The sequence below is a fragment of the Leiobunum rupestre genome, chromosome 8 (genome assembly GCF_980474605.1).
Source record: "Leiobunum rupestre chromosome 8, qqLeiRupe1.1.hap1, whole genome shotgun sequence".
Classification (NCBI taxonomy): domain Eukaryota; kingdom Metazoa; phylum Arthropoda; class Arachnida; order Opiliones; family Sclerosomatidae; genus Leiobunum; species Leiobunum rupestre.
The window spans coordinates 7984289-7993687 of NC_143391.1; positions in this window are offsets into that span (position 1 = coordinate 7984289).

Sequence of the window (9399 nt, forward strand, 5' to 3'; positions counted from 1 at the left end):
AGTTTTTTAATTAAACTATCTAGGCTCTACTGGCCACAGGTCCAGTTTTAAAAAAAATCCTTATTTCTCACCCTGATCGATAACGTATCATTTTCGCACGGTGTTTTCGAAAACATCTTATAGTAATAATAATAATAATAATAAATGAGCTTTCTTGGATATTCCTACTAACGAGGAGACTACCCGAGGTGATTATCACCGATTTTGTTGAAACTAGGTGGCTACCATAGACATAAATAAAGACATGTAGTCACGTGCGACACACTCAACTGCACGTGCCGTGCAGTGGAGATTTACCCATTAGGTGCGCGCCTAAGGCCCCCGCATTTTTAGGGGCCTCATTTCGAGCCATTGAAATGAGCTGAATTTTCTTCTTTTTCATATGAAAAATATTTATGATCGGCTGGTAGTTTTTAATAAATTTAATTGTTGAACCAGGGGCCCCAAAATCACACTGCGCTTTGGGCCTCAAGTGGTATAAACGCGCCACTGTGCACATGGCTTCGCGCTGACCTCAACGTCAAGCCTTTTACAGTCTTCCCTCTTGTCAGCGGAAGTATATTTCGCTTGCCTCAAATCGACTGCAACAGTCGATTCCAAGATTACAACAATAACTATCATGACCGCCATAACTGTATTCTGTTTCAATGGGAAAAAGTATTGGTCACGTTATCTGATGCTCGATCTGATGTCATCGTGCAAAGTCTATATTGCGGAAAATACTTATAGGAGGCTCACACTCTCAAATTAGATTAAGTAAGAAGAGTCGGGGTTTTGATTCGTCTTACGTAAGATAATTACGTAGATCAGATCTGTAACGCATTTTCAAACTAGCGACTGGGGAAATTAAAGGAATAAATATTTTCAATTTACAGCGGAAGTTTATAATTTTATTTGAAATTTTTAGTGTTGACGCCTATACATTTCGTTCACATTTTACAACTATTGTGGCAAATTTCTTTAATCTTCATTTTCCCAAATAATAATTGAACCGTGTAAAAGCGGTACAATTTTTAATTTTCGCACTGTACTATTAGTTGAGCGAATAAAAAATGCCAAAAGAAATTGACCGATGAAAGTTACACAGTGTTAATGACACCTTTGTCTAAGACATTTCAAATGAATTAATAATTTCACGATTAAACACATTTAACCTAAAATTTGTAAAAGAACTTAGCGTAAAATATTTTCCTCAAAACCCTGCATTTCGTGTATTTTATCACAAAACAAATTCTCCAAAATCAGGCCTCGCAAGCTGATTTTGAACGGAGCCTCGCAAACTCTAAGGCCGGCACTAACTATTTAGGTTGAAACTGAAAAGTCTAATTAAATTGGGCTAAATTACCTAAAGCGATATTTTAACTGTTTTCTACTAGCGAGCATATTATTTTTGTTTTTCGATACCTTTTTTTTTGGTTTTAATGAGAAGATTTATTTTTACTATATCTCCTTTAGGTCGTTCAGCCTTCGTCAATTTGCGGTGCTTCCCCTACACACCACGACTCCATGTCCCCTGCCTTCAATATCCGTTCTTTATGGGTTTTCAAGGCAGGGATGGCCCAACGCTATCGCCTCGGAAAAACCCCCAGAAGGGCACTCTCGCGTTTTACATTGTTGTATTGTTAAAAAGGACCATTTTTAGAAAGAGGAAATTTTCCAACGCATATTGGCAATATTTGACATTTTAAACACGATAGCCTACAAGATTTTACAAAAATGAATACACTTCAACATATTAAAATTAACAATTACATACAAAACTACAATAATTATAAAAATACACAATATATTTAACAGTATGCCACTGGATAAAATTATTTAATGAAGGTCTGTTTCACAGCGATTGCGTCATTTTGGTGTTATTACGTCATCAGGAAACGGAAATTGTGCCGTCGCGTAATTATTATTTATTAATTCCGGGTGAGCGCTATAAAATTTTACAATCCGTTTTGTACTAGTCAACTTTGTCCAATCTGTAAAAAAGCTTAATTAAATTTAATTAATTGCAATAAATATATAGTACCAGAAGCCTATAGGCCTACAATAATTATAAATTAAAAAAAATTAAATGTAAGAAGTGTAGGGATTAAAATAAATATGGATGCCTTTGGTGACCAAATGCAGTGGCGTAACGACAAGCTTTGCGGCCCTTTTCCACCCCTCCCCGGGCAGGATATCCAAGGGACACTTTATTAAAAAAAAATTTTTTATATAGGGATTGTGTAAGTCATATGTGACTAAGGCATATGAATCCAAATCTGTTTTCAAAATTAAAATCGGACGAGTGGTTAAATTTAAAATCACCGGCAAAATATGACTGCCGTTAGATTTTCAATCCTAGAATACGTGCCCACGCTAAGTTGACGTGTCGCGAAATCCCCGCTCAAAGCAGCGTTAAAAAGCATCCTATACAATTCAGCAAGTTTTTAGGGCGGAGGAAAATTTTGTCCGGGGTCCCGCGAGGCAGCTTCCTTCTTAGGCCCTTTGATGTTCAATCTTTATGTTAGTAATAATTATATGTCTAGTAAAAACCTAAAGTTTTTTCTATATTCAGACTTGGATATAGATGAGTTAATTACTAACATGGAAAATGAGTTCAATTCTCTTAGGCGAATACTAGAGGCCAAAATATGTTAGTAAATTTTACAAAAACTGTCTTATATGTTATTTGCTCCTAAAGAGTCCTAATCGTTTTGAAACGTTGATTGACTCTATTTCCAATTTAGACAATACGGGTACAAAAAGAGATTATAAGCATCTCGGAATTATAGCGGAAACCACATAATAGACAGTTTCAGCAAACATATTTCTAGGCGTTTACGCGAACGTCTAAAAATGGGTTAGCTGAAACTGTCTATTAATTATATAATTTCAAAAATCAATAAGAGATTATGACTTCGTGCCTACTTAGGTTGGTCAACGTTAGAACAAAGATTTATTTAAATAACTTTAATTTTTATGTTTAGTGTTTATAACTTGAAGGCTCCAATGCATATATTCGTTGGCGTAAATAGCGCCCCCGCACAAGGGGGTCTAGGCCCGACAAGAGAGGGGGAAGCCGGTCCAAATTACCGGGGCGAATCAAAACCCCGACTCTTCTTACTTAATCTAATTTGAGAGTGTGAGCCTCCTATAAGTATTTTCCGCAATATAGACTTTGCACGATGACATCAGATCGAGCATCAGATAACGTGACCAATACTTTTTCCCATTGAAACAGAATACAGTTATGGCGGTCATGATAGTTATTGTTGTAATCTTGGAATCGACTGTTGCAGTCGATTTGAGGCAAGCGAAATATACTTCCGCTGACAAGAGGGAAGACTGTAAAAGGCTTGACGTTGAGGTCAGCGCGAAGCCATGTGCACAGTGGCGCGTTTATACAACTTGAGGCCCAAAGCGCAGTGTGATTTTGGGGCCCCTGGTTCAACAATTAAATTTATTAAAAACTACCAGCCGATCATAAATATTTTTCATATGAAAAAGAAGAAAATTCAGCTCATTTCAATGGCTCGAAATGAGGCCCCTAAAAATGCGGGGGCCTTAGGCGCGCACCTAATGGGTAAATCTCCACTGCACGTGCAGTTGAGTGTGTCGCACGTGACTACATGTCTTTATTTATGTCTATGGTAGCCACCTAGTTTCAACAAAATCGGTGATAATCACCTCGGGTAGTCTCCTCGTTAGTAGGAATATCCAAGAAAGCTCATTTATTATTATTATTATTACTATAAGATGTTTTCGAAAACACCGTGCGAAAATGATACGTTATCGATCAGGGTGAGAAATAAGGATTTTTTTTAAAACTGGACCTGTGGCCAGTAGAGCCTAGATAGTTTAATTAAAAAACTGGCCACTGGCCATTTACCATTTTTAACCTTCAAAATCAGGCCTTCATATTTTAACGAACTAAAATCTTGAAGGGAAAAACTTTGAATTATTTAAGTGGTCCCTAGGGCCACTAACACCCCGAGCATTTAATTTTTAAACTGGTCCCGCTAATTTTTAAACTTGCGATTGGCCTGTGATAGTGCCTTATTTCTCACACTGTTATCGATTAACCCTGTAGTCGTTTTACCTCTGCCACTTCCTACTAGAATTGAGAACTGGGGAGTTGGGGAAATGGGCGACCCATTTCCCCAACTGTTCATTACGCCAACTTCGTAAAAAAATTAGTTGGTGAAATGCTCGGTTGGGGAAATGCATAGGGTTTGCGAGTTGGGGAAATGGGCGACTCATTTCCCCAACTGTTCATTACGCCAACTTCGTAAAAAAATTGGTTGGTGAAATGCTCGGTTGGGGAAATGACCGGTTGGGGAAATGCTTAGTTGGGGAAATGAAAAATTGGTGAAATGGACGGTTGGAGATATGAGAAGTTGGGGAAATGAACCCCACCCGTTCCATTTGCGTCTCAGAGTAATCGGCGTTTTGTTCAAGATGTAGTTTGTGCAATAATAAACGGAAAATCCATAATTAATATGGAATCGGGGTCGGTCCCAGTGGAACTCGCGCTAATTGATATAGGTCCGCCTAAACCGTGCAATTGTAGAAATACTTGTTCGCGAGCTGCTAAAGTTAATACAATCAGTAACGTTGGACCAAGGGGTGGTTGTACTTGTAGAGCGTGGAACGTAAAATCGCTTTATGCTATAAAATAGTTTGAAGGTGTACCTTACTATACATTCAGATTGAATGGTATAGTAGCGACATCTATTTCAGAAATTGTACCTAAAGAGAGGTATTAAAAAAAAGGCCGCTGGCAATGCTCCTTTAACAAAAAGGCGTACCATATAGCACACTGTTAAAATTATGGTACGACTTAAATTCCAAGCTAGAATTATTGAATTGTATCATAATTATGGTACAGTCCCGAAAACTCCCGATCAAACGTTTCTGGCCGTTTTCTCCATAGAAATCGGATAACAAACTAGAACGCTTAATTGAATGGCTGGCAGACCACCGATTAGAATCTTGGCTAAATAGACAGTAACACCATCTACGCCGCGCGCACGAAGCTTATTTTATCTAGTGATCAGGTCTACTTTGTGAATAACGTAGGCGCTGATGCCAATAACCTTTTACAGGTGTTGTTGATTCATTAGTGGTCTTTTACTTCCAGAGATGCACCCCCGTTGGTTACAGGGTATTAATTTGAACAACAAAAACTTACAGAATAGAAATAAAAAGGGTATATGCAGTACGACGAGTTAAAGGGTCATTCGAGACTAGAGTAAAACAGAAAGCACAGATTAGAGCATAAATAATAATATAATGGGGAAAACGTAAAAAAAGGGAGTAAAGATAAAAGTTAAACAAAGTAAATAATTTATGGTCATTACATGAAGTCTTTAAATACATAGAAGGACACAAAAATGGCTTTACAGGCAATAAAGATATTCCGCGAGGGAGGTGCCGGTCGGAAAAGTGTTCAACACCGACGCCGCATTACCCCGCTGTATTGCGATTGCTATCCGCTGAGTCAAAAACGCCGTGGAACGCGGCTCCCCGGTAGCTTCCCGAATTCGACGACCAATAGAATGGACCAAAGTCAAACCGTCGCGGCCGAAGGAGCCGAGACATCATTCTACCGCCACTGCTTTAAACATATATTGGTGTTCAAGCCCGGAGTACTTCGCTTTTTTCTTCGACTCAGCCTGGGTGGCGGCCCAGAGAGGGGCTGCAGACGAAGACTTCAAATACAACAGGGCCAAAGGGTCAGTGCAGGTAAAGTCCCACACCAACGATTTTCCGCCGCTCCATGGAACAAGGGACATTCCATCAGGCCGCTTCCCGTCGTCGCGGGAGAGACCCGGAGGCTCCAGAATGGATGGAACACCCGCGGAAACCAGAGCACGTTTAAGAATATCATTAATGGCGCCGTGCCTGGAAAGCCGTCCGGAACTATTCTTACAGCTCAGGCCTTAAGAGTCGACAATTACATGTGTGAGGCACGCAGATGCGGGCCCCCAAACTCAGACAGATCGCAATCCGAAAGGAATCATCGACGAGTACGGTTCCGAGAGAAGGCGACGGAAGCGCGTTCAGCCAAGAACCGGATTCATTCGAGCTGACCGAGAAAAACCGGGTCCGGAGAAGAAGCAAAATAAGGAGGATGAATATTTTGCACCAAATCAGCGTCGCTGGAGGCCGACGACAAAAACCCCGGAAGCGCGGGTTTGAAGGCATGACCATAGAAATCGGATAACAAACTAGAACGATTTTTGAAATTTTGTCACGTGGTCCGATTAGAACTTTTAAAAAACCCTGCCTTGGTCCCATGCTTTTCGTTTGGCTGGCAACGAAAGTTACGCCATCTGCGCCACACTGGTGAACTAACACTCTATTTCGTCTAAGATTAAATGGCCGACTTTAGCTCTACGCTAACGCGGTTTTTTTTTTACATCTATAAAGCGACTTATGTTTAATTAAAGTTGAGGAATGGCTCAAAATTGCGTAATTAAATCATGTAAGAGTAAATACACAAAAGAAAACATCTTTTCACAGGTTAGTGTTAGAAATAGTTTTCTTTTTACCAAAATTTCCAATCGCTAAGAACGCACTAGAAAACGCGTTTCTTTCAAATCATAGAAAGCTAGTTGTTTTTTAAATAAAAAATGAAGAATGGTTGATTCAATATTTTAGGAGTAATTACTCAAACAAAACATATCTTTCCACATTTTACTGTTAGAAATAGTTGTTTTACCCGCAATGATTATGAGGGAAACCATTGCACAGTAATTGTTTATCTCGAATATCTACTTTAGTATTGTATGTACGGCTATAAGCCCAATTACGAACATTAGGGCCCGGCTATTTCCTACAAAAAATGTTCTATGAACATTTTACATACGAGCAATCGTTGTGTCGTATTCGCGGTTTTAACGTTGTACCCGAAACGCGTCTTACAATTTGGCGCCTTCGTTGACTTAAAACGCGCCCGCCGCTCTTCATGTAACCGCGTTTAAAATTTACCACCCAGCTAACTCTTGTTATTTATGCAATAAATCTCTTGAAAATGAAGCTATTGTGAAGTTTTGCAGGGCCGGATTAAGACCTTGTGGGGCCCTAGACCCAAGCTAATTTTGGTGCCCCTTTCCGTGGCGAGCGAGCGAGGCGCTCCCGCAAATTGTAATTGACATATGGATGGAAAATACAATTTCAATGTAGACTTTAATAAATGATATTGCTTTACACCTAGGAGCAACAAACACAACACCACACACAAGGAGAACGCAACCCGTCAAAAGTCGTGGATTTTCTTGCGTACATTTTTCATTGGCTAGACGCTTTAGCGCCTGCTGCCGTCGGAAGGGGAAAATTCGGAAATTGTCTTCCCCCCCGCCCGTAAAACGTTCAGTGTAAAGGCTCGTGACGCTTGTCCAATGAAATTCGTACACAAACCTTCGTTAGCGTGTTTAAAGGCTAGCTGCGTTCTCCTTGTGTTTGTTGCTCCTAGTTTACACGGTATTGAAAAATGTGGACGCATATACTAAAATTACTCCGAAATAATTTTTTTCTGAAAAGTAAATTTAAATTTAATTTTTTCGAAACTTCTTGGTGCCCCTTGTAGGCTTGGTGCTATAGGCCCAGGCCTAGTCGGCCCATTGGTTACTCCGGCCCTGGAAGGTTGTGTGAGATAAAATGATGGGAAAGTCGGAATAATGGGTCACTTCAATTTAAGTTCATATTTACTGCCGTAAGGATTAAGTTCACAAGATCAGTATCAATGCTTTGAAAAGAAAACACGACACCGATGAGCCTGTTCGACATGTAGAACGCGAGCGAATCAAACGCATAATAAATTATATTTAATACTTTAAATTAGTATATACATTGTGTATTATTTCAACGCTAAATGTAGACCTCAGAGCCAGCAAGAATATACTTGGTTAATACCTTATATAATCCTTTAGCAAAGACAGTTTCTCTAAACAAAAGTACATCTAATTTTAACAGAAGCCAACTGAAAACCTACTATAAACTAAGTATTATAAATAGTTAGGACTATGCGACCAAGGTAAAATTCCCAAACAAACAGTCTGAAACAGAGAAGATAAATTTAACTTTTGGATATGAGCTAGCTAGGTAACATATAATTGCATAACATTAGCTTACAAGAGTGACAGAATTAGTTAGCAAAGGCTAAGCCTAACTAGCCCTAAATACCGTAAACAATTTTTTAAATAATAAAGATAAGTTACAACAATTATTCAAAAGATAATCTATCATCTCGTTAAATAACAAAGAAAAGCTGTATTTACCTTTCGAAAAATATGAATCCGAAAACCACATCTTGCTTTGTACTTACAGCTAAAACCGTTAAAGAAAGTGGAAAAGACCACTAATGAATCAACAACACCTCTTGGTTATTTGCATCAGTGCCTACGTTATTCACAAAGTAGACCTGATCACTAGATAAAATAAGCTTCGTGCGCGCGGCGTAGATGGTGTTACTGTCCTTTTAGCCAAGAATCTAATCGGTGGTCTGCCAGCCAATCGATTAAGCGTTCTAGTTTGTTATCCGATTTCTATGGGCATGACGAATTCCAAGGCCACCTTTAGCCACGGGAAGTGACGATTGTTCCCAAGGAGCCTCATCCATAAGCGTATTGATGACGTCTTGAAGTGATTTTCGAAGAGTTCCATCGAAAGACCTGAGGCTATCTTCACAAAGCCACACAGGAGCGCTGCGGAGAAGATACGACAGCCTCTTAATGGCCAAGGAGTTTTTAAGCAGGAAGAAACCGTGATGGGCTGAGATGTTCTCGGGGTTTTTCGCCATCAACTTAAAAGCCTCAGTCTTACCACGGCCAACTTTGATCACGCGCTGTTCGCGCTACTACGGCCAACACATTCGTCGAAATTCCGCGAGCAAGGATTTTCCCCCTATAAACTGTACTATAATGTGTAGGAGTTCAGCGCCACGCTCGGTGGTTATATTGTCCCCAATGTAAAAACTATACTAAAAATAATAATCCGCTAGGGGCGCTGACGTCATACACATCTTTTGCTCATAGGTTAACACAGAAACGTCAACGAATGAGATGGCCGCTGTAGCGCGAGAGATGCGCGAGAAATCAAAGTTGGCCGTGGTCTTACTAGCTAAGCAAGAGGAAATAGCTTCAGCAGATAGGGGCGCACCGAGGAGCACGTAATTTGGTCGAGACAAAATTTTCATTCCGGGTGCTGCTTCGGCGAACATAGATTTAAAATGCTGTTCGGGGAAGCCGCCCAGGTTAAGAATTAAAAGCTCGCACTTCGACGGGTTTACTTCAAGGTCAATGTCGGACGAAAGCTCCTGTAGAAGTTGAAGATCTTTCAAGACGACATCAGGAATATCACCCAAAGACGAATCATCCAGGTACCATGTATTTAAAGGGGCTCCAAAGTTCGGTGGCA